The sequence below is a fragment of the Oncorhynchus mykiss genome, chromosome 12 (genome assembly GCF_013265735.2).
Source record: "Oncorhynchus mykiss isolate Arlee chromosome 12, USDA_OmykA_1.1, whole genome shotgun sequence".
NCBI classification, from domain to species: domain Eukaryota; kingdom Metazoa; phylum Chordata; class Actinopteri; order Salmoniformes; family Salmonidae; genus Oncorhynchus; species Oncorhynchus mykiss.
The window spans coordinates 101,988,023-102,015,345 of record NC_048576.1 but is presented as its reverse complement, the minus strand read 5'-3'; the positions used below and the strand labels follow the sequence as shown (position 1 = coordinate 102,015,345).

The 27,323-nt window shown below is 40.4% G+C and overlaps 1 protein-coding gene across 1 annotated transcript in view; it reads right to left on the bottom strand.

Annotated features, from left to right (window-relative positions):
• LOC110539186 (NLR family CARD domain-containing protein 3-like) overlaps positions 1 to 27,323 on the bottom strand; it is an 808,883-nt gene that overhangs the window by 463,946 nt on the left and 317,614 nt on the right. The gene's annotated exons all lie outside the window — the stretch shown is intronic.

The window sequence follows — 27,323 nt, the reverse complement described above, 5'->3', positions numbered from 1 at the left end:
TGTGTAAAACCTAGCAGTACTACTGATTTCTCTGAGAGTGAGGCAGATATATATTATTACTGTGTAAAACCTAGCAGTACTACTGATTTCACTGAGAGTGAGGCAGATATATATTATTACTGTGTAAAACCTAGCAGTACTACTGATTTCTCTGAGAGTGAGGCAGATATATATTATTACTGTGTAAAACCTAGCAGTACTACTGATTTCACTGAGAGTGAGACAGATATATATTATTACTGTGTAAAACCTAGCAGTACTACTGATTTCTCTGAGAGTGAGGCAGAAATATATTATTACTGTGTAAAACCTAGCAGTACTACTGATTTCTCTGAGAGTGAGGCAGAAATATATTATTACTGTATAAAACCTAGCAGTACTACTGATTTCTCTGAGAGTGAGGCAGATATATATTATTACTGTGTAAAACCTAGCAGTACTACTGATTTCTCTGAGAGTGAGGCAGAAATATATTATTACTGTATAAAACCTAGCAGTACTACTGATTTCTCTGAGAGTGAGGCAGATATATATTATTACTGTGTAAAACCTAGCAGTACTACTGATTTCTCTGAGAGTGAGACAGATATATATTATTACTGTGTAAAACCTAGCAGTACTACTGATTTCTCTGAGAGTGAGGCAGATATATATTATTACTGTATAAAACCTAGCAGTACTACTGATTTCTCTGAGAGTGAGGCAGATATATATTATTACTGTGTAAAACCTAGCAGTACTACTGATTTCTCTGAGAGTGAGGCAGATATATATTATTACTGTGTAAAACCTAGCAGTACTACTGATTTCTCTGAGAGTAAGGCAGATATATATTATTACTGTGTAAAACCTAGCAGTACTACTGATTTCTCTGAGAGTGAGGCAGATATATATTATTACTGTGTAAAACCTAGCAGTACTACTGATTTCTCTTAGAGTGAGGCATATATATATTATTACTGTGTAAAACCTAGCAGTACTACTGATTTCTCTGAGAGTGAGGCAGATATATATTATTACTGTGTAAAACCTAGCAGTACTACTGATTTCTCTGAGAGTGAGGCAGATATATATTATTACTGTTCACAATATGACAGTACAGTAATAGATGGAAGAAGAGAGGTGGAAATGTTTTAATATTGATCACAATATGACAGTACAGTAATAGATGGAAGAAGAGAGGTGGAAATGTTTTAATATTGATCACAATATGTCAGTACAGTAATAGATGGAAGAAGAGAGGTGGAAATGTTTTAATATTGATCACAATATGACAGTACAGTAATAAATGGAAGAAGAGAGGTGGAAATGTTGTAATATTGATCACAATATGACAGTACAGTAATAGATGGAAGAAGAGAGGTGGAAATGTTTTAATATTGATCACAATATGACAGTACAGTAATAGATGGAAGAAGAGAGGTGGAAATGTTTTAATATTGATCACAATATGACAGTACAGTAATAGATGGAAGAAGAGAGGTGGAAATGTTTTAATATTGATCACAATATGACAGTACAGTAATAGATGGAAGAAGAGAGGTGGAAATGTTTTAATATTGATCACAATATGACAGTACAGTAATAAATGGAAGAAGAGAGGTGGAAATGTTTTAATATTGATCACAATATGACAGTACAGTAATAGATGGAAGAAGAGAGGTGGAAATGTTTTAATATTGATCACAATATGACAGTACAGTAATAGATGGAAGAAGAGAGGTGGAAATGTTTTAATATTGATCACAATATGTCAGTACAGTAATAGATGGAAGAAGAGAGGTGGAAATGTTTTAATATTGATCACAATATGACAGTACAGTAATAAATGGAAGAAGAGAGGTGGAAATGTTTTAATATTGATCACAATATGACAGTACATTAATAGATGGAAGAAGAGAGGTGGAAATGTTTTAATATTGATCACAATATGTCAGTACAGTAATAGATGGAAGAAGAGAGGTGGAAATGTTTTAATATTGATCACAATATGACAGTACAGTAATAGATGGAAGAAGAGAGGTGGAAATGTTTTAATATTGATCACAATATGACAGTACAGTAATAGATGGAAGAAGAGAGGTGGAAATGTTTTAATATTGATCACAATATGACAGTACAGTAGTAAATGGAAGAAGAGAGGTGGAAATGTTTTAATATTGATCACAATATGACAGTACAGTAATAGATGGAAGAAGAGAGGTGGAAATGTTTTAATATTGATCACAATATGACAGTACAGTAATAGATGGAAGAAGAGAGGTGGAAATGTTTTAATATTGATCACAATATGTCAGTACAGTAATAGATGGAAGAAGAGAGGTGGAAATGTTTTAATATTGATCACAATATGACAGTACAGTAATAAATGGAAAAAGAGAGGTGGAAATGTTTTAATATTGATCACAATATGACAGTACAGTAATAGATGGAAGAAGAGAGGTGGAAATGTTTTAATATTTATCACAATATGACAGTACAGTAATAGATGGAAGAAGAGAGGTGGAAATGTTTTAATATTGATCACAATATGACAGTACAGTAATAGATGGAAGAAGAGAGGTGGAAATGTTTTAATATTGATCACAATATGACAGTACAGTAATAGATGGAAGAAGAGAGGTGGAAATGTTTTAATATTGATCACAATATGACAGTACAGTAATAGATGGAAGAAGAGAGGTGGAAATGTTTTAATATTGATCACAATATGACAGTACAGTAATAGATGGAAGAAGAGAGGTGGAAATGTTTTAATATTGATCACAATATGACAGTACAGTAATAGATGGAAGAAGAGAGGTGGAAATGTTTTAATATTGATCACAATATGACAGTACAGTAATAAATGGAAGAAGAGAGGTGGAAATGTTTTAATATTGATCACAATATGACAGTACAGTAATAGATGGAAGAAGAGAGGTGGAAATGTTTTAATATTGATCACAATATGACAGTACAGTAATAGATGGAAGAAGAGAGGTGGAAATGTTTTAATATTGATCACAATATGTCAGTACAGTAATAGATGGAAGAAGAGAGGTGGAAATGTTTTAATATTGATCACAATATGACAGTACAGTAATAGATGGAAGAAGAGAGGTGGAAATGTTTTAATACTGATCAGAATATGACAGTACAGTAATAGATGGAAGAAGAGAGGTGGAAATGTTTTAATATTGATCACAATATGACAGTACAGTAATAGATGGAAGGAGAGAGGTGGAAATGTTTTAATATTGTTCACAATATGTATTAATATTGATTTAATATTGACACTAATCATTCTATGTTACACTTTTTGATCAGACACTAATCATTCTGTTGTTACTACTGTAAGATACTGAGAGAACAGGACACTAATCATTCTATGTTGTTACTACTGTAAGATATTAAGAGAACAGGGCCATTGGTGCATCTCAACAATCTAAAGTGGCCTCCTATCCTTTTCTCCTCTCCTTATCTCCTTATCTCCTCTCCTTTATCTGGACTCATCTGAGAACACAATAGAGGTCAAAGTAACATGGTGTCTTCCTCTCTTTATCTCCTCTCCTTATCTCCTCTCATCCAATAGAGGTCAAAGTAACATGGTGTCTTCCTCTCCTTATCTCCTCTCCTTATCTCCTCTCATCTAATAGAGGTCAAAGTAACATGGTGGCTGGACATTACTTTCACCTGGCCAGTTCTCTCATGTCAGAAGGGGGAAAGGAACATATGAATTCAAACATCACTGATGGCTATTGCCTTGTGTGTAAAGTAAAGTATGTAGCTCAATAGCTCTGTTGAGACACATATTGCCACAGAGTCACCATGACGGTAGGCCCTTAACTCCACCTTGGGAGCACCATTCACATAACCCCCACTGTGAGCCTATGGACACGAGTCACCATGACGGTAGGCCCTTAACTCCACCTTGGGAGCACCATTCACATAACCCCCGCCTATGGACATGAGTCACCATGACGGTAGGCCCTTAATTAACTCCACCTTGGGAGCACCATTCACATAACCCCCGCCTATGGACATGAGTCACCATGACGGTAGGCCCTTAATTAACTCCACCTTGGGAGCACCATTCACATAACCCCCACTGTGAGCCTATGGACACGAAACACCATGACGGTAGGCCCTTAACTCCACCTTGGGAGCACCATTCACATAACCCCCACCGTGAGCTATGGACATGCTGCACTATTAACTCAATGTTTTTACCTCTGTGTTATGGATTATCATCGTCTTCATCAGACAGAAAATACATCAGGGAAACAGGGTTCTGAGGCGTCTCCTTCAAGGGTCAGTAATTTTTCTTGATTTAATTTTTACCTTCATTTAAGAACAAATTCTTATTTTCAATGACGGCCTAGGAACAGTGGATTAACTGCCTGTTCAGGGGCAGAACGACAGATTTGTACATCGTCAGCTCAGGGTTTTGAACTTGCAACCTTCCGGTTACTAGTCCAACGCTCTAACCACTAGGCTACCCTGCCGCCCCAGTAATGGCATGGCAAGAATAGTCTGCACAATTTCTTATATAACCCCGACTATAAACGTTATACAACCCACATTTAGAATGACAGTTTTCAGTGGTCCACTTTAAGTCTATCACTCAAATTCAAGACCCTCAACTTAGCACACACCTATACAGTTAGAATGTAAATTTACAAACGGGACCAAATATAGACAGTTTTTACCAGTATTAACTTTTTATCATTACAGCCCCAGTTTATCCCTGCCTTACACTGTCGAGAGTGGCATAGTAATGACAGATCCGTATCTCAATTCTTAGTCTCAATTACTTTACATTTCGCAGTGTGCAGAACTCCACAACCCAAATAAACAGTTCCAGGCTGACCAGGCACTCCTCCTTCTGGCGCGTCTTGATGTTCTTCTTCAGATTTTCAGTTCGTCCTTCCAATGGCACATGTTCAAAGTGGATGGGCCTTGATAATGCCGCTCACCTGAGCTGCCAGTGTCCTTTACAGTCCATTATGTCTTGTCCATTGCTCAGACTCAGTTCTCACGGTAGGAGTGGTGAAGGACAAGGTTGTAGTGAACGCCATTTCTTCTGCTGGTTAGGGGGGTTGAGGTCCACACCCTGTTTGGTCAAATGATCCCTTCCATGCATCTAGATACCATCTGTAGTCATCTTCGCCATAATCCCGGAAGAGGACAGACGAGAACAACACTTTAGTTCAGTTAACTTCTGATTCAGGAAATCCAGACAAGCATTGACTGTTTGACAAATTATTACTTTTACCAATTATTCTTAACTTTTTATGGGTACGTGGGGCGGTAACGTCCCACCTGGCCAACATCCAGTGAAATTGCAGAGCGCAAAATTCAAAAATACTCAATTCAAATATTGAACATTCTTGAAAATATATGCGTTATACATCAAAATAAAGCTTAACTTCTTGTTTATCCATTTATGTCAGATTTCAAAAAGGCTTTATGGCGAAAGCATACCATGAGATTATCCGAGATCAGGCCCAGCAGACAAATAATTACAAACAATTACCAGCCAAGTAGAGGAGTTACACTAGTCAGAAATAGTGATACAATTAATGACTTACCTTTGATGATCTTCATATGGTTGCACTCACAGACTCCCATTTACTCAATAAATGTTTGTTTTGTTCGATAACGTCCCTCTTTATATCCAAAAACCTCAGTTTTGTTTACGCGTTTGTTCGGTAATCCACAGGCTCAACAGACAGACGAAAAATCCGAAAAGTATCAGTAAAGTTCGTAGAAACATGTCAAACGATGTTTATAATCAATCCTCAGGTTGTTTTTAGTCATAATAATCAATAACATTTCAACCGGACAATAGCTTCGTCAATATAAAAGGAAAACAAGAAAAGCATGCTCTCGGTCACGCACATGAAAAACCTCTGGGACACTACGGTGTCCACTTATTCAAAGTGGTCTTACTCTCTCATTTTTCAGAATACAAGCCTGAAACAATTTCTAAAGACAGTTGACATCTAGTGGAAGCCATGGGAAGTGCAATTTGAGTCCTAAGTCAATGAATACTGTAATGGCATTCATTAGAAAACTACAAACATGAAAAAATCCCACATTGGCACAACTGCCATATCAGTTCTGTTATACTCACAGACATTTTTTTTTAACAGTTTTGGAAACTTTAGAGGGTTTTCGCTGCAATTGTGTATGAAACAATTCAACATTAGGGGGTCATTTGCATATAGGGGGTCTCGAAAAACAACAGGTGTTATTTCCTGAGGTTGGATCAACAGTCAACCACACCTAGAGAATCCTCAAGATAATCAAAAGGCCTTATTTTATATGAATACAGTCTTTCCTACAACAAACAATTATAAATATAAGCATTTAAAGGGTATTAAAGTGTAGTACTGTGCGGGAATAATATATATTTATATATATATATCTGTTGTATAACATAATTTTTCTGCGTATAAAAACATTCTGGCTTGGTTAAATATTGCATAGTAAAATTGTTTAACTAATTATAACTAATATATAAAAGGTCTGTACTAAAGATATTAATTAAATAAAGGGTTTTACAATTGTGTCTTACCTTTAATGAAAGGAATCTCCGTTTTTTCTCTCTGTCTAGATATCTAAAACAGGTGTAATTTCCCGAGGATGGAGGGATCAACAGTCAATCCCACAGTCTGTAAATTCATTCCATACTATGACTCAGTTAGCACACAGATGCTCATCTGAAAACTCTTTTCAGGACATTACGCATGGATAATTTTGAAGGTGAGGATGTGAAAATAATATATATTAGATGTTGTTTTTCATTAGGTAGTTTGTGGGAAATGTTTGATATTACAGGGTAGCTATTACTGTACGGTTGGAACTCTATTACTATGGAGCTATTATTATTCCTATATTATTAAAACGTCTATAGAATACCCAACATTTACCCAGCTGCTACCAGGAATAATTGATTTGGATCATTCAACATCAGCTGTTATAACTATCCAAGATGAGGATTCAGAGGAACAGACGTAGGCCTGTTCTTCTTCACGCAGCCCTACACCCTCAAGCCATTAGAGATGTAAGTCCAAAAAATAAAAGGTGTAATAATCTTAATGCAGTAAGTCAAGAATGTCATGAAAAGCAATCAAATTAATAATTTACCTTTGATGATCTTCGGATGTTTTCACTCACAAGACTCCCAGTTACACAACAAATGTTATTTTTGTTCCATAAAGATTATTTTTATACCCAAAATACCTCAGTTTGTTTGGCGCGTTATGTTCAGAAGTCCACAGGAAAGAGTGGTCACGACAACGCAGACGAAAATTCCAAATAGTTTCCATAATGTCCACAGAAACATGTCAAACGTTTTTTATAGTCAATCCTCAGGTTGTTTTTAAAATACATATTCGAAAATATATCAACCGGGTGTGTAGGTTTTTCAGTAACACCGGGAGAAACAATGGCCGCTTTACTCTGTAGCGCAAAACTCACTCTGAGAGCCCCCACCTATCCACTTACGCAATGTGATCTTTCACGCTCATTTTTCAAAATAAAAGCCTGAAACCATGTCTAAAGACTGTTGACACCTTAGGGAAGCCAGGGAAAAAGGAATCTGGTTGATATCCCTTTCAATGGAGCATAGGCATGCATAGGAACAGAGAGGATTCAAAATAAGAGGCACTTCCTGATTGGATTTTCCTCAGGTTTTCGCCTGCAATATCAGTTCTGTTATACTCACAGACAATATTTTTACAGTTTTGGAAACTTTAGAGTGTTTTATATCCTAATCTGACAATTATATGCATATTCTAGCATCTGGTCCTGAGAAATAGGCCGTTTCAAATGGGTACGTTTTTTTGCCAAAAACGAAAATACTGCCCCCTACACGCAAACGGTTAAGTTATAAGTGTTCATTCAGTATTGTTGTAATTGTCATTATTACAAATAAATAAATAAAAATCGTCCGATCAATCGGAATTGGCTTTTTTGGTCCTCCAATAATCGGCATCGGTGTTGAAAAGTCATAATTGGTCGACCTCTAGTCACATTACACACACACACACTATAAAATGTCAAGCAATTGTTTTCTATAACTGTGAACATCCACTAGGGGGAACAGTGGTCCACTCTTGAGTAGGGCCTTGCTTTGGCATGCATTTTCATGCTTCTGAGTCACTTTGAGACATGTCACATAAAATCGACATTTGTTTGTTAAAAAAAAATCAACAACACAACATCTCATTTATTATATACTATATCATTTATATAATCCATCTTATTATAGAATACATGGACCTCTTTTTAATATGTTTTATTGACTGAGACATACACTGGACAGTCCATCCTCGGACATCCCAGGATGATCGCCTGAGGACTCTTTTTAAAAGGTTAAAGGTTAGGCAGGACTAAAACAGTTTTTTCAAAGACACTAGGGACACCCCTTGTGTGCATATAGTTCCCTTGTGTGTTAGAGACCCCCCTAGATGAACAACCTGTTGATCATTAAAATATGGATTGCTAAGAACTCTTTAAAAGTTTAAAGGTTAAACAGGGTTAAAACAGTTGTTGTTTTGTAAAACCTTTATATAAATCATAATCGTTACTATTACACAATACTACACATTACTACACAATACACATTATTATCACACATTTACTAAACAATACATGTTATTATTAAACAATACCACACATTACTAAACAATACACATAATTATTACACAATACTACACAGTCTCTCCTTTTCAGGGGCCTATTGTAATCCGACACCCCCATCAGTCTCTCCTTTTCAGGGGCCTATTGTAACCTGACACCCCCATCAGTCTCTCCTTTTCAGGGCCTGTTGTAACCCGACACCCCCATCAGTCTCTCCTTTTCAGGGCCTATTGTAACCTGACACCCCCATCAGTCTCTCCTTTTCAGGGGTCTATTGTAACCATCAGTCTCTCCTTTTCAGGGGCCTATTGTAACCTGACACCCCCATCAGTCTCTCCTTTTCAGGGGCCTATTGTAACCCGACACCCCATTAGTCTCCAAATCCCCATCTTCAAGCTGTGAGGGCCTCAGACGTTGCCTCTTCCACGCTGGCTGTCCATGGCCTTCCAGGTCCTATTGTAACCTGACACCCCATTAGTCTCCAAATCCCCATCTTCAAGCTGTGAGGGCCTCAGACGTTGCCTCTTCCACGCTGGCTGTCCATGGCCTTCCAGGGCCTATTGTAACCTGACACCCCATTAGTCTCCACAAGCCTCAGACGTTGCCTCTTCCACGCTGGCTGTCCATGGCCTTCCAGGTCCTATTGTAACCCGACACCCCATTAGTCTCCAAATCCCCGTCTTCAAGCTGTGAGGGCCTCAGACGTTGCCTCTTCCACACTGGCTGTCCATGGCCTTCCAGGTCCTATTGCAGGTCCTATTGTAACCTGACACCCCATTAGTCTCCACAAGCCTCAGACGTTGCCTCTTCCACGCTGGCTGTCCATGGCCTTCCAGGTCCTATTGTAACCTGACACCCCATTAGTCTCCAAATCCCCATCTTCAAGCTGGGAGGGCCTCAGACGTTGCCTCTTCCACGCTGGCTGTCCATGGCCTTCCAGGTGTCGTAAGTTTTCTTTTCCCTGATAGATCAACCTTCTTGATCGTTCAGCCCAAGTTTTGTCTTGAGGACAAAAGGGACCATCTTCGTAAATGTTCACGATGGTGGAAAAACTGCTGTACTTGTTTTATCCTATCAAGCACTGTAAACCAATCTCACCACTTGAAGCTAAAGACAGGCCCAAAGTAGTTGACCACTGTACAAGCGTTTGAAAATACATATGAGCTAACAGATTTGGTTGCATTTACGCTACTGAATTCAGAAAAACCTAAAATTGTCACTTCAGAGTCTGGACTATACGCTGCTGAACAGACAGGATGTCCTTAAAAGGGCATGAATGTACCCTAAATACTGAAGAGACAGGATGTCCTTAAAAGGGCATGAATGTACCCTAAATACTGAAGAGACAGGATGTCCTTAAAAGGGCATGAATGTACCCTAAATACTGAAGAGATTCTTATGGCTTTCAAATCATCTCTCCTGCAGACTTCCTCTTCCAACACGTACCCAGGCAGGGATGTTCAGCTCAGGGCCTGTTAGAGCTGACATAGAGCAAGTCTTATCTTAAGCCATTCTCTCATGCGAAACGAAGGAGAGAAAACACCAGGTTTTTGGCTGAAAAAGGTTGTTGAGACAGCTGTGTGTGAAAATCTTCACTGTTGAATCGTTGGAAAATATAACCCTTATGGCCTTCAGTCATATCAATCCCACCATTAAAACAACCAGGTGCATCACAAAGAATGGCTTTGATGGTTTTGTCATTGTGGACCACACATGAAGGACCCCATACACCTAGTATTGGTCTAGGAGACATGATTTCAGTGGTTTATCTATCTTGAGGTTTCTTGTCCACAGGACAAGTCTAACACTAACTTATAACTCAGTCAGACCGACCCGGAAATGACTTGTTCATTCTACAAGGGGTCACAAGGTCACTACACAGCAGCTCCATAAGTTAAAACACATTTTCTTTCAGTTCAACAAGATCCCCACACATCAATCATCATTACTTTTTATTACAAATGCTTTACTTTGAAGAAACAGCTGCACTATCAAGTTACATAACCACACCCTAAATAGTATGAGGACATCTGGACAGGAGGTCCTTAAAAGGGCATGAACGTACCCTAAATAGCATGAGGATATCCGGACAGGATGTCCTTAAAAGGGCATAAATACAGGACACAGGAATAACTCGTCCATCACCTTTGGACAGCAGCCGTCGACTATATTCTCTCTTACAGTTCTACAGGAATATTAAATGATGTGTTAAATATATTCTCTCTTACAGTTCTACAGGAATATTAAATGATGTGTTAAATATATTCTCTCTTACAGTTCTACAGGAATATTAAATGATGTGTTAAATATATTCTCTCTTACAGTTCTACAGGAATATTAAATGATGTGTTAAATATATTCTCTCTTACAGTTCTACAGGAATATTAAATGATGTGTTAAATATATTCTCTCTTACAGTTATACAGGAATATTAAATGATGTGTTAAATATATTCTCTCTTACAGTTCTACAGGAATATTAAATGATGTTTTAAATATATTCTCTCTTACAGTTCTACAGGAATATTAAATGATGTGTTAAATATATTCTCTCTTCCAGTTCTACAGGAATATTAAATGATGTGTTAAATATATTCTCTCTTACAGTTCTACAGGAATATTAAATGATGTGTTAAATATATTCTCTCTTACAGTTCTACAGGAATATTAAATGATGTGTTAAATATATTCTCTCTTACAGTTCTACAGGAATATTAAATGATGTGCTAAATATATTCTCTCTTACAGTTCTACAGGAATATTAAATGATGTGTTAAATATATTCTCTCTTCCAGTTCTACAGGAATATTAAATGATGTGTTAAATATATTCTCTCTTACAGTTCTACAGGAATATTAAATGATGTGTTAAATATATTCCCTCTTACAGTTCTACAGGAATATTAAATGATGTGTTAAATATATTCTCTCTTACAGTTCTACAGGAATATTAAATGATGTTTTAAATATATTCTCTCTTACAGTTCTACAGGAATATTAAATGATGTGTTAAATATATTCTCTCTTACAGTTCTACAGGAATATTAAATGATGTGTTAAATATATTCTCTCTTACAGTTCTACAGGAATATTAAATGATGTGTTAAATATATTCTCTCTTACAGTTCTACAGGAATATTAAATGATGTGTTAAATATATTCTCTCTTACAGTTCTACAGGAATATTAAATGATGTGTTAAATATATACTCTCTTACAGTTCTACAGGAATATTAAATGATGTGTTAAATATATTCTCTCTTACAGTTCTACAGGAATATTAAATGATGTGTTAAATATATACTCTCTTACAGTTCTACAGGAATATTAAATGATGTGTTAAATATATTCTCTCTTCCAGTTCTACAGGAATATTAAATGATGTGTTAAATATATTCTCTCTTACAGTTCTACAGGAATATTAAATGATGTGTTAAATATATTCTCTCTTCCAGTTCTACAGGAATATTAAATGATGTGTTAAATATATTCTCTCTTACAGTTCTACAGGAATATTAAATGATGTGTTAAATATATTCTCTCTTACAGTTCTACAGGAATATTAAATGATGTGTTAAATATATTCTCTCTTACAGTTCTACAGGAATATTAAATGATGTGTTAAATATATTCTCTCTTACAGTTCTACAGGAATATTAAATGATGTGTTAAATATATTCTCTCTTCCAGTTCTACAGGAATATTAAATGATGTGTTAAATATATTCTCTCTTCCAGTTCTACAGGAATATTAAATGATGTGTTAAATATATTCTCTCTTACAGTTCTACAGGAATATTAAATGATGTGTTAAATATATTCTCTCTTACAGTTCTACAGGAATATTAAATGATGTGTTAAATATATTCTCTCTTACAGTTCTACAGGAATATTAAATGATGTGTTAAATATATTATCTCTTACAGTTCTACAGGAATATTAAATGATGTGTTAAATATATTCTCTCTTACAGTTCTACAGGAATATTAAATGATGTGTTAAATATATTCTCTCTTACAGTTCTACAGGAATATTAAATGATGTGTTAAATATATTATCTCTTACAGTTCTACAGGAATATTAAATGATGTGTTAAATATATTCTCTCTTACAGTTCTACAGGAATATTAAATGATGTGTTAAATATATTCTCTCTTACAGTTCTACAGGAATATTAAATGATGTGTTAAATATATTCTCTCTTACAGTTCTACAGGAATATTAAATGATGTGTTAAATATATTCTCTCTTACAGTTCTACAGGAATATTAAATGATGTGTTAAATATATTCTCTCTTACAGTTCTACAGGAATATTAAATGATGTGTTAAATATATTCTCTCTTACAGTTCTACAGGAATATTAAATGATGTGTTAAATATATTCTCTCTTACAGTTCTACAGGAATATTAAATGATGTGTTAAATATATTAGCTCTTACAGTTCTACAGGAATATTAAATGATGTGCTAAATGTGTTATTTTAATTGTAATTGAAACAATTTTGTGATTCCAAGTGTCTTATTGTTCGTAACAACTCAGTTTGCTGCTATAGGCAGTTAGCTGCCTACTGTGACAGCTAGGTGGTACTGGTTGCAACCTTGTAACTCTCTGATGGGAATAGTTGAAGACCATGTTTAGTTTCCAAGTGCTACTGAATAAGCTCAAGTTCTACTCAAATGCTCCAACATGATACATGTCATTATTCTAGTCTATCATTATTCTAGTTTATCAATCCATTTGAAATCTTTATCTGCAGCGCAGGTTGCTCTCTGCCATACTTTACATAACACAAGGGCAGCATATAGAGCCTAGTGCGTCAGAACTGATAGGATACTGCCTGTTCTCTGAGCGCTTTATGTTTCTGGAGGCTGATGTCCCTTTATACCACAGGCTGGACAGTCCATGTCCTTACAACAGCATGTAGAAGTGTGATGTCCCTTTATACCACAGGCTGGACAGTCCATGTCCTTACAACAGCATGTAGAAGTCTGATGTCCCTTTATACCACAGGCTGGACAGTCCATGTCCTTACAACAGCAGGTAGAATCCTGATGTCCCTTTTTGGGAACCCACTAAGTTACTGATGAACTCAATCTGAACCTTTCAGTATTAACTAGTGGTTCTGGTGAAACATGTCCTTTAAGAATCTCCACAATATCCCCATACGCCTTATTACCTGTTCTGTCTGGATGTAACAGGCTGACTAGTAAATTACTTGTCTTTGGCCCCATTACACTAAAAACTTTAAGCACAATGTTGTCCTCAACCATGTAATTTACAAGAACAAAATATTCAAACCGTTCTGAATATGAGCTCCACTGCTCAATGGTTCCATCAAACTGTCCAATGGTTCCATCAAACTGTCCAATGGTTCCATCAAACTGCTCAATGGTTCCATCAAACTGTCCAATGTTTCCAACAATTAGAGACATTTTTCATTTCTCAATAGGCTCCTGTGTCACGTTCTGACATTAGTTATTTTATTATGTCTTTGGTTTAGTATGGTAAGGGCGTGAGTTGGGTGGGTAGTCTATGTTCTTTTTTCTATGTTGTATTCCTGTGTTTGGTCGCTTTGGTCCTCACCTTCTTACACTGACGACAGCCGTTACATCCTGATTGTCATTCACTTCAGTATTGTCCTCAACCACAGCAATATTTTCCTCATGTATGTAAACATGTCATGTAAACTTCATTAATTTAGCTCATTTAGCAGTTTTTAATTCCAAAGTTTCTCTTCACTGTTGAATAAATATCTTGTCCTTTAATCAAGGTATATTCCTCCCTTTCTAATCAAGATGTTTTCCTGCTCAGACATCCGTCTCATGATGATGTTAACTCTCTCTGTTAGCTCCACTTCCCTCCATGATGATGTTAACTCTCTCTGTTAGCTCCACTTCCCTCCATGATGATAACTCTCTCTGTTAGCTCCACTTCCCTCCATGATGATGCTAACTCTCTCTGTTAGCTCCACTTCCCTCCATGATGATGCTAACTCTCTCTGTTAGCTCCACTTCCCTCCATGATGATGTTAACTCTCTCTGTTAGCTCCACTTCCCTCCATGATGATGTTAACTCTCTCTGTTAGCTCCACTTCCCTCCATGATGTTTACTCTCTCTGTTAGCTCCACTTCCCTCCATGATGATGTTAACTCTCTCTGTTAGCTCCACTTCCCTCCATGATGATGTTAACTCTCTGTTAGCTACACTTCCCTCCATGATGATGTTAACTCTCTCTGTTAGCTCCACTTCCCTCCATGATGATGTTAACTCTCTCTGTTAGCTCCACTTCCCTCCATGATGATGTTAACTCTCTCTGTTAGCTCCACTTCCCTCCATGATGATGTTAACTCTCTCTGTTAGCTCCACTTCCCTCCATGATGATGTTAACTCTCTCTGTTAGCTCCACTTCCCTCCATGACGATGTTAACTCTCTCTGTTAGCTCCACTTCCCTCCATGATGATGTTAACTCTCTCTGTTAGCTCCACTTCCCTCCATGATGTTTACTCTCTCTGTTAGCTCCACTTCCCTCCATGATGATGTTAACTCTCTCTGTTAGCTCCACTTCCCTCCATGATGATGTTAACTCTCTGTTAGCTACACTTCCCTCCATGATGATGTTAACTCTCTCTGTTAGCTCCACTTCCCTCCATGATGATGTTAACTCTCTCTGTTAGCTCCACTTCCCTCCATGATGATGTTAACTCTCTCTGTTAGCTCCACTTCCCTCCATGATGATGTTAACTTTCTCTGTTAGCTCTACTTCCCTCCATGATGATGTTAACTCTCTCTGTTAGCTCCACTTCCCTCCATGACGATGTTAACTCTCTCTGTTAGCTCCACTTCCCTCCATGATGATGTTAACTCTCTCTGTTAGCTCCACTTCCCTCCATGATGATGTTAACTCTCTCTGTTAGCTCCACTATGCACTTCCCTCCATGATGATGTTAACTCTCTCTGTTAGCTCCACTTCCCTCCATGATGATGTTAACTCTCTCTGTTAGCTCCACTTCCCTCCATGATGATGTTAACTCTCTCTGTTATCTCCACTTCCCTCCATGATGATGTTAACTCTCTCTGTTAGCTCCACTTCCCTTCATGATGATGTTAACTCTCTCTGTTAGCTCCACTTCCCTTCATGATGATGTTAGCTCCACTTCCCTCCATGACGATGTTAACTCTCTCTGTTAGCTCCACTTCCCTCCATGATGATGTTAACTCTCTCTGTTAGCTCCACCTCCCTCCATGACGATGTTAACTCTCTCTGTTAGCTCCACTTCCCTTCATGATGATGTTAACTCTCTCTGTTAGCTCCACTTCCCTCCATGATGATGTTAACTCTCTCTGTTAAGTCCACTTCCCTACATGATGATGTTAACTCTTTCTGTTAGCTCCACTTCCCTCCATGATGATGTTAACTCTCTCTGTTAGCTCCACTTCCCTCCATGATGATGTTAACTCTCTCTGCTAGCTCCACTTCCCTCCATGATGATGTTAACTCTCTCTGTTAGCTCCACTTCCCTTCATGATGATGTTAACTCTCTCTGTTAGCTCCACTTCCCTCCATGATGATGTTAACTCTCTCTGTTACCTCCACCTCCCTCCATGATGATGTTAACTCTCTCTGTTAGCTCCACTTCCCTCCATGATGATGTTAACTCTCTCTGTTAGCTCCACTTCCCTTCATGATGATGTTAACTCTCTCTGTTAGCTCCACTTCCCTCCATGATGATGTTAACTCTCTCTGTTAGCTCCACTTCCCTCCATGATGATGTTAACTCTCTCTGTTAGCTCCACTTCCCTCCATGATGATGTTAACTTTCTCTGTTAGCTCCACTTCCCTCCATGATGATGTTAACTCTCTCCGTTAGGTCCACTTCCCTCCATGACGATGTTAACTCTCTCTGTTAGCTCCACTTCCCTCCATGACGATGTTAACTCTCTCTGTTAGCTCCACTTCCCTCCATGATGATGTTAACTCTCTCTGTTAGCTCCACTTCCCTCCATGATGATGTTAACTCTCTCTGTTAGCTCCACTTCCCTCCATGATGATGTTAACTCTCTCTGTTAGCTCCACTTCCCTCCATGATGATGTTAACTCTCTCTGTTAGCTCCACTTCCCTCCATGATGATGTTAACTCTCTCTGTTATCTCCACTTCCTTTCATGATGATGTTAACTCTCTCTGTTAGCTCCACTTCCCTTCATGATGATGTTAACTCTCTCTGTTAGCTCCACTTCCCTCCTTGATGATGTTAACTCTCTCTGTTACCTCCACCTCCCTCCATGATGATGTTAACTCTCTCTGTTAGCTCCACTTCCCTCCATGATGATGTTAACTCTCTCTGTTAGCTCCACTTCCCTACATGATAATGTTAACTCTCTCTGTTACCTCCACTTCCCTCCATGATGATGTTAACTCTCTCTGTTAGCTCCACTTCCCTCCATGATGATGTTAACTCTCTCTGTTAGCTCCACTTCCCTCCATGATGATGTTAACTCTCTCTGTTATCTCCACTTCCTTTCATGATGATGTTAACTCTCTCTGTTAGCTCCACTTCCCTTCATGATGATGTTAACTCTCTCTGTTAGCTCCACTTCCCTTCATGATGATGTTAACTCTCTCTGTTAGCTCCACTTCCCTCCATGATGATGTTAACTCTCTCTGTTAGCTCCACTTCCCTCCATGATGATGTTAACTCTCTCTGTTAGCTCCACTTCCCTCCATGATGATGTTAACTCTCTCTGTTAACTCCACTTCCCTTCATGATGATGTTAACTCTCTCTGTTAGCTCCACTTCCCTCCTTGATGATGTTAACTCTCTCTGTTACCTCCACCTCCCTCCATGATGATGTTAACTCTCTCTGTTAGCTCCACTTCCCTCCTTGATGATGTTAACTCTCTCTGTTACCTCCACCTCCCTCCATGACGATGTTAACTCTCTCTGTTAGCTCCACTTCCCTTCATGATGATGTTAACTCTTTCTGTTAGCTAAACTTCCCTCCATGATGATGTTAACTCTCTCTGTTAGCTCCACTTCCCTCCATGATGATGTTAACTCTCTCTGTTAGCTCCACTTCCCTTCATGATGATGTTAACTCTCTCTGTTAGCTCCACTTCCCTCCATGATGATGTTAACTCTCTCTGTTAGCTCCACTTCCCTCCATGATGATGTTAACTCTCTCTGTTACCTCCACCTCCCTCCATGATGATGTTAACTCTCTCTTTTAGCTCCACTTCCCTCCATGATGATGTTAACTCTCTCTGTTAGCTCCACTTCCCTTCATGATGATGTTAACTCTCTCTGTTAGCTCCACTTCCCTCCATGATGATGTTAACTCTCTCTGTTAGCTCCACTTCCCTCCATGATGATGTTAACTCTCTCTGTTAGCTCCACTTCCCTCCATGATGATGTTAACTTTCTCTGTTAGCTCCACTTCCCTCCATGATGATGTTAACTCTCTCCGTTAGGTCCACTTCCCTCCATGACGATGTTAACTCTCTCTGTTAGCTCCACTTCCCTCCATGATGATGTTAACTCTCTCTGTTAGCTCCACTTCCCTCCATGATGATGTTAACTTTCTCTGTTAGCTCCACTTCCCTCCATGATGATGTTAACTCTCTCTGTTAGCTCCACTTCCCTCCATGACGATGTTAACTCTCTCTGTTAGCTCCACTTCCCTCCATGATGATGTTAACTCTCTCTGTTAGCTCCACTTCCCTCCATGATGATGTTAACTCTCTCTGTTAGCTCCACTTCCTTTCATGATGATGTTAACTCTCTCTGTTAGCTCCACTTCCCTTCATGATGATGTTAACTCTCTCTGTTAGCTCCACTTCCCTCCTTGATGATGTTAACTCTCTCTGTTAGCTCCACTTCCCTTCATGATGATGTTAACTCTCTCTGTTAGCTCCACTTCCCTTCATGATGATGTTAGCTCCACTTCCCTCCATGACGATGTTAACTCTCTCTGTTAGCTCCACTTCCCTCCATGATGATGTTAACTCTCTCTGTTAACATCATCATGGAGGGAAGTGGAGCTAACAGAGAGAGTTAACATCATCATGGAGGGAAGTGGAGCTAACTCTCTCTGTTACCTCCACCTCCCTCCATGATGATGTTAACTCTCTCTGTTAGCTCCACTTCCCTCCATGATGATGTTAACTCTCTCTGTTAGCTCCACTTCCCTTCATGATGATGTTAACTCTCTCTGTTAGCTCCACTTCCCTCCATGATGATGTTAACTCTCTCTGTTAGCTCCACTTCCCTCCATGATGATGTTAACTCTCTCTGTTAGCTCCACTTCCCTCCATGATGATGTTAACTTTCTCTGTTAGCTCCACTTCCCTCCATGATGATGTTAACTCTCTCCGTTAGGTCCACTTCCCTCCATGACGATGTTAACTCTCTCTGTTAGCTCCACTTCCCTCCATGACGATGTTAACTCTCTCTGTTAGCTAAACTTCCCTCCATGATGATGTTAACTCTCTCTGTTAGCTCCACTTCCCTCCATGATGATGTTAACTCTCTCTGTTAGCTCCACTTCCCTCCATGATGATGTTAACTCTCTCTGTTAGCTCCACTTCCCTCCATGATGATGTTAACTCTCTCTGTTAGCTCCACTTCCCTCCATGATGATGTTAACTCTCTCTGTTAGCTCCACTTCCCTTCATGATGATGTTAACTCTCTCTGTTAGCTCCACTTCCCTCCTTGATGATGTTAACTCTCTCTGTTACCTCCACCTCCCTCCATGATGATGTTAACTCTCTCTGTTAGCTCCACTTCCATCCTTGATGATGTTAACTCTCTCTGTTACCTCCACCTCCCTCCATGACGATGTTAACTCTCTCTGTTAGCTCCACTTCCCTTCATGATGATGTTAACTCTCTCTGTTAGCTCCACTTCCCTCCATGATGATGTTAACTCTCTCTGTTAGCTCCACTTCCCTACATGATGATGTTAACTCTTTCTGTTAGCTCCACTTCCCTCCATGATGATGTTAACTCTCTCTGTTAGCTCCACTTCCCTCCATGATGATGTTAACTCTCTCTGCTAGCTCCACTTCCCTCCATGATGATGTTAACTCTCTCTGTTAGCTCCACTTCCCTTCATGATGATGTTAACTCTCTCTGTTAGCTACACTTCCCTCCATGATGATGTTAACTCTCTCTGTTAGCTCCACTTCCCTCCATGATGATGTTAACTCTCTCTGTTAGCTCCACTTCCCTCCATGATGATGTTAACTCTCTCTGTTAGCTCCACTTCCCTCCATGATGATGTTAACTCTCTCTGTTAGCTCCACTTCCCTCCATGATGATGTTAACTCTCTCTGTTAGCTCCACTATGCACTTCCCTCCATGATGATGTTAACTCTCTCTGTTAGCTCCACTTCCCTCCATGATGATGTTAACTCTCTCTGTTAGCTCCACTTCCCTCCATGATGATGTTAACTCTCTCTGTTATCTCCACTTCCCTCCATGATGATGTTAACTCTCTCTGTTAGCTCCACTTCCCTCCATGATGATGTTAACTCTCTCTGTTAGCTCCACTTCCCTCCATGATGATGTTAACTCTCTCTGTTAGCTCCACTTCCCTTCATGATGATGTTAGCTCCACTTCCCTCCATGACGATGTTAACTCTCTCTGTTAGCTCCACTTCCCTCCATGATGATGTTAACTCTCTCTGTTAGCTCCACTTCCCTTCATGATGATGTTAGCTCCACTTCCCTCCATGACGATGTTAACTCTCTCTGTTAGCTCCACTTCCCTCCATGATGATGTTAACTCTCTCTGTTAGCTCCACCTCCCTCCATGACGATGTTAACTCTCTCTGTTAGCTCCACTTCCCTTCATGATGATGTTAACTCTCTCTGTTAGCTCCACTTCCCTCCATGATGATGTTAACTCTCTCTGTTAAGTCCACTTCCCTACATGATGATGTTAACTCTTTCTGTTAGCTCCACTTCCCTCCATGATGATGTTAACTCTCTCTGTTAGCTCCACTTCCCTCCATGATGATGTTAACTCTCTCTGCTAGCTCCACTTCCCTCCATGATGATGTTAACTCTCTCTGTTAGCTCCACTTCCCTTCATGATGATGTTAACTCTCTCTGTTAGCTCCACTTCCCTCCATGATGATGTTAACTCTCTCTGTTACCTCCACCTCCCTCCATGATGATGTTAACTCTCTCTGTTAGCTCCACTTCCCTCCATGATGATGTTAACTCTCTCTGTTAGCTCCACTTCCCTCCATGATGATGTTAACTCTCTCTGTTATCTCCACTTCCTTTCATGATGATGTTAACTCTCTCTGTTAGCTCCACTTCCCTTCATGATGATGTTAACTCTCTCTCTTAGCTCCACTTCCCTCCTTGATGATGTTAACTCTCTCTGTTACCTCCACCTCCCTCCATGATGATGTTAACTCTCTCTGTTAGCTCCACTTCCCTCCATGATGATGTTAACTCTCTCTGTTAGCTCCACTTCCCTACATGATGATGTTAACTCTCTCTGTTACCTCCACTTCCCTCCATGATGATGTTAACTCTCTCTGTTAGCTCCACTTCCCTCCATGATGATGTTAACTCTCTCTGTTAGCTCCACTTCCCTCCATGATGATGTTAACTCTCTCTGTTAGCTCCACTTCCCTCCATGATGATGTTAACTCTCTCCGTTAGGTCCACTTCCCTCCATGACGATGTTAACTCTCTCTGTTAGCTCCACTTCCCTCCATGACGATGTTAACTCTCTCTGTTAGCTCCACTTCCCTCCATGATGATGTTAACTCTCTCTGTTAGCTCCACTTCCCTCCATGATGATGTTAACTCTCTCTGTTAACTCCACTTCCCTTCATGATGATGTTAACTCTCTCTGTTAGCTCCACTTCCCTCCTTGATGATGTTAACTCTCTCTGTTACCTCCACCTCCCTCCATGATGATGTTAACTCTCTCTGTTAGCTCCACTTCCCTCCTTGATGATGTTAACTCTCTCTGTTACCTCCACCTCCCTCCATGACGATGTTAACTCTCTCTGTTAGCTCCACTTCCCTTCATGATGATGTTAACTCTTTCTGTTAGCTAAACTTCCCTCCATGATGATGTTAACTCTCTCTGTTAGCTCCACTTCCCTCCATGATGATGTTAACTCTCTCTGTTAGCTCCACTTCCCTTCATGATGATGTTAACTCTCTCTGTTAGCTCCACTTCCCTCCATGATGATGTTAACTCTCTCTGTTAGCTCCACTTCCCTCCATGATGATGTTAACTCTCTCTGTTACCTCCACCTCCCTCCATGATGATGTTAACTCTCTCTGTTAGCTCCACTTCCCTCCATGATGATGTTAACTCTCTCTGTTAGCTCCACTTCCCTTCATGATGATGTTAACTCTCTCTGTTAGCTCCACTTCCCTCCATGATGATGTTAACTCTCTCTGTTAGCTCCACTTCCCTCCATGATGATGTTAACTCTCTCTGTTAGCTCCACTTCCCTCCATGATGATGTTAACTTTCTCTGTTAGCTCCACTTCCCTCCATGATGATGTTAACTCTCTCCGTTAGGTCCACTTCCCTCCATGACGATGTTAACTCTCTCTGTTAGCTCCACTTCCCTCCATGATGATGTTAACTCTCTCTGTTAGCTCCACTTCCCTCCATGATGATGTTAACTTTCTCTGTTAGCTCCACTTCCCTCCATGATGATGTTAACTCTCTCTGTTAGCTCCACTTCCCTCCATGACGATGTTAACTCTCTCTGTTAGCTCCACTTCCCTCCATGATGATGTTAACTCTCTCTGTTACCTCCACCTCCCTCCATGATGATGTTAACTCTCTCTGTTAGCTCCACTTCCCTCCTTGATGATGTTAACTCTCTCTGTTACCTCCACTTCCCTCCTTGATGATGTTAACTCTCTCTGTTACCTCCACCTCCCTCCATGATGATGTTAACTCTCTCTGTTAGCTCCACTTCCCTCCTTGATGATGTTAACTCTCTCTGTTACCTCCACCTCCCTCCATGACGATGTTAACTCTCTCTGTTAGCTCCACTTCCCTTCATGATGATGTTAACTCTCTCTGTTAGCTCCACTTCCCTCCATGATGATGTTAACTCTCTCTGTTAGCTCCACTTCCCTACATGATGATGTTAACTCTTTCTGTTAGCTCCACTTCCCTCCATGATGATGTTAACTCTCTCTGTTAGCTCCACTTCCCTCCATGATGATGTTAACTCTCTCTGCTAGCTCCACTTCCCTCCATGATGATGTTAACTCTCTCTGTTAGCTCCACTTCCCTTCATGATGATGTTAACTCTCTCTGTTAGCTACACTTCCCTCCATGATGATGTTAACTCTCTCTGTTAGCTCCACTTCCCTCCATGATGATGTTAACTCTCTCTGTTAGCTCCACTTCCCTCCATGATGATGTTAACTCTCTCTGTTAGCTCCACTTCCCTCCATGATGATGTTAACTCTCTCTGTTAGCTCCACTTCCCTCCATGATGATGTTAACTCTCTCTGTTAGCTCCACTTCCCTCCATGATGATGTTAACTCTCTCTGTTAGCTCCACTTCCCTCCATGATGATGTTAACTCTCTCTGTTAGCTCCACTTCCCTCCATGATGATGTTAACTCTCTCTGTTAGCTCCACTTCCCTCCATGATGATGTTAACTCTCTCTGTTAGCTCCACTTCCCTCCATGATGATGTTAACTCTCTCTGTTAGCTCCACTTCCCTCCATGATGATGTTAACTCTCTCTGTTAGCTCCACTTCCCTCCATGATGATGTTAACTCTCTCTGTTAGCTCCACTATGCACTTCCCTCCATGATGATGTTAACTCTCTGTTAGCTCCACTTCCCTCCATGATGATGTTAACTCTCTCTGTTAGCTCCACTATGCACATCCCTCCATGATGATGTTAACTCTCTCTGTTAGCTCCTCTTCCCTCCATGATGATGTTAACTCTCTCTGTTACCTCCACTTCCCTCCATGATGATGTTAACTCTCTCTGTTAGCTCCACTTCCCTCCATGATGATGTTAACTCTCTCTGCTAGCTCCACTTCCCTCCATGATGATGTTAACTCTCTCTGCTAGCTCCACTTCCCTCCATGATGATGTTAACTCTCTCTGTTAGCTCCACTTCCCTCCATGATGATGTTAACTCTCTCTGTTAGCTCCACTTCCCTCCATGATGATGTTAACTCTCTCTGTTAGCTCCACTTCCCTCCATGATGATGTTAACTCTCTCTGTTAGCTCCACTATGCACTTCCCTCCATGATGATGTTAACTCTCTGTTAGCTCCACTTCCCTCCATGATGATGTTAACTCTCTCTGTTAGCTCCACTATGCACATCCCTCCATGATGATGTTAACTCTCTCTGTTAGCTCCTCTTCCCTCCATGATGATGTTAACTCTCTCTGTTAGGTCCACTTCCCTCCATGACGATGTTAACTCTCTCTGTTAGCTCCACTTCCCTCCATGATGATGTTAACTCTCTCTGTTAGGTCCACTTCCCTCCATGACGATGTTAACTCTCTCTGTTAGCTCCACTTCCCTCCATGATGATGTTAACTCTTTCTGTTAGCTCCACTTCCCTTCATGATGATGTTAACTCTCTCTGTTAGCTCCACTTCCCTTCATGATGATGTTAGCTCCACTTCCCTCCATGACGATGTTAACTCTCTCTGTTAGCTCCACTTCCCTCCATGATGATGTTAACTCTCTCTGTTAGCTCCACTTCCCTCCATGATGATGTTAACTCTCTCTGTTAGCTCCACTTCCCTTCATGATGATGTCAACTCTCTCTGTTAGCTCCACTTCCCTTCATGATGATGTTAGCTCCACTTCCCTCCATGACGATGTTAACTCTCTCTGTTAGCTCCACTTCCCTCCATGATGATGTTAACTCTCTCTGTTAGCTCCACCTCCCTCCATGACGATGTTAACTCTCTCTGTTAGCTCCACTTCCCTCCATGATGATGTTAACTCTCTCTGTTAGGTCCACTTCCCTCCATGACGATGTTAACTCTCTCTGTTAGCTCCACTTCCCTCCATGATGATGTTAACTCTCTCTGTTAGCTCCACTTCCCTCCATGATGATGTTAACTCTCTCTGTTAGCTCCACTTCCCTCCATGATGATGTTAACTCTCTCTGTTAGCTCCACTTCCCTCCATGATGATGTTAACTCTCTCTGTTAGCTCCACTTCCCTCCATGATGATGTTAACTCTCTCTGTTAGCTCCACTTCCCTCCATGATGATGTTAACTCTCTCTGTTAGCTCCACTATGCACTTCCCTCTGCTAGTAATACACTGTGTTAACATTACCACAGAAAATAACCATTATAAACATTTGCAAAAACCATCTTCTTCCAGACAGAATAGTTCCTGTAGATTCAGACTCATCACCAATCTGTTGTTATGTTTTGTGGGTTTCATAACCAGGTCTGTATGACAATTCAATAATGATGAGACGGGAGACAGGAATCAGTTCAACCATTTATCTGGAACGGGATCATCTCTACACATACAAACCCCCATGATGCTCTGCTGCACAACCCCAATACACAACAAATACATCATACATAAGTAAATGGACACTAAACAAAACCCAGAGGATTTTAAATGTTCAGTACTAGAAAGTAGAGCAATGGGACAGGGTCAGAAAGGTCAGTATGTTTGATACCTGGTTACAGAGGTGACATAACAAGGATAAGGCCCATTATAACACAGTGAAGTAGAGGTGGGTGTGTGTCCAGTGTGAGTGTGTGTGTGTCCAGTGCATGTGTATGTGAGTCCTGTGTGTGTGTGTGTGTGTTTGTCAATGTGTGTGTGTCGAGTGGGTGTCCAGTGTGTGTGTGTCCAGCGGGTGTGTGTGTGTCCAGTGTGTGTGTGTGTCCAGAGTGTGTGTGTGTCCAGCGTGTGTGTGTGTGTGTGTGTGTCCAGCGTGTGTGTGTGTCCAGCATGTGTGTGTGTGTTCACTGTGTGTGTGTGCGTGTGTGTGTTTCCAGCGTGTGTGTGTGTCCAGCGTGTGTGTGTGTGTGTCCAGAGTGTGTGTGTGTCCAGCCTGTGTGTGTGTTTCCAGCGTGTGTGTGTGTGTCCAGCATGTGTGTGTGTGTGTGTCCAGAGTGTGTGTGTGTCCGGTGTGTGTGTGTGTCCCCAGCGTGTGTGTGTGTCCAGCGTGTGTGTGTTTGTCCAGCGTGTGTGTGTGTGTGTGTGTGTGCCTAAGAGAGTTTACCCAGGATCGGATCCACTCTTTGCGTCCGTGGACTACACCTCTCCGTTCTTCATGGCCTTTCTCCGCTGGAGATCTGTTGGCGGATCGGATTGTCTGACTGACCACCACCTTTTTGTATACGGTATTTCGTTTGTTTTGATATGATGTATACGGTGATGATTTATGTAGTTAGATGTAGTTGAGGACTTAGTAAGAGTTGATACGCTTTAAAGTTCTGTGGTAAAATATTGTGATATTGATTGTATGATTAATACTGGGTTTACGCTACACGGAATGAACGGACAAACATTGCGTGACTAAGGTCAAGGGAGTTCCCTGAACTCCTTTACCGGGCTGGACTCTTTTTAGGGCCGAGGTACAGGACATTTCTGGAGGAACCAGAACTCATTGTGTTATATTATGATGTGTGTGTAATCCATTGATGTTGCTAATACAACCCACGCAAAATAATATAGTTGTTTTTGAAGTTCTTTTCAATGTTTTAAGGGTTTCTGAAAAGTTTATTTCCATCCTGACTTTTACATAAGTCCTTTGTATTGGTGTAGACTTGACGGGCCAGATGGGACTCATTCCCTCCCAAACTAAAAGGAGAAACCAATGTTTTCTCTGGTAGGCACAACCTACCTGGCACCCCTATAAATAATAATCTCAAGTCAAAACCCTTACAGTGTGTGTCCAGTGTGTGTGCGTGTGTGTCCAGTGTGTGTGCGTGTGTGTCCAGTGTGTGTGTGTGTGTGTCCAGTGTGTGTGTGTGTGTGTCCAGTGTGTGTGCGTGTGTCCAGTGTGTGTGTGTGTGTGTTCAGTGTGTGTATTTACAGGGACACTGAGTCACCATCATCCCAAACCCCAAACCCTGGATAGAGGGTCTCAGTGAATGTGGAGGTGAATGTGATCAGGTGGGTCAGTGTGTCAGAGGAGGCTCTATAGAAGGACAGAGTGCCGGCTGGCCAGTCCAGATACACTCCTACTCTGTGGGAGCTGGAGTAGAGGACGTCTATGGTAGTGGGTTTATTATTGTGACAGGCAGTGTAACTGTAGTCAGAGCAGAACAGCCTCCAGGACTTGTCATTGTATCCAAGACAACAGTCCTTAACCCTTCCTCTCCTGCTGATTCCTTTATATGTCACTCCTATAACAGCCCTTCTCCCACTCCACTCTACCTCCCAGTAACAGCGCCCAGTCAGACCCTCTCTACACAGCACCTGTCTACAGCCCTCAAATCTCTCTGGGTGATCAGGATACGGCTGCTTCTCTCTCCTACATGTCACCTTTCTGTTCTCCTCAGACAGAGAGAGGTTTCTGTTTACTGTGTTTGGGTCCAGTGTGAGATCACAGACATCTGATGGATGAAACCAGACACAATATTAGAAATCATCATTCACATTAGAATGTTAACTCACTTTTTGACCTTCACTTATTCCTATTAATTACACACACACACACGCACACATTGTCAAAGCA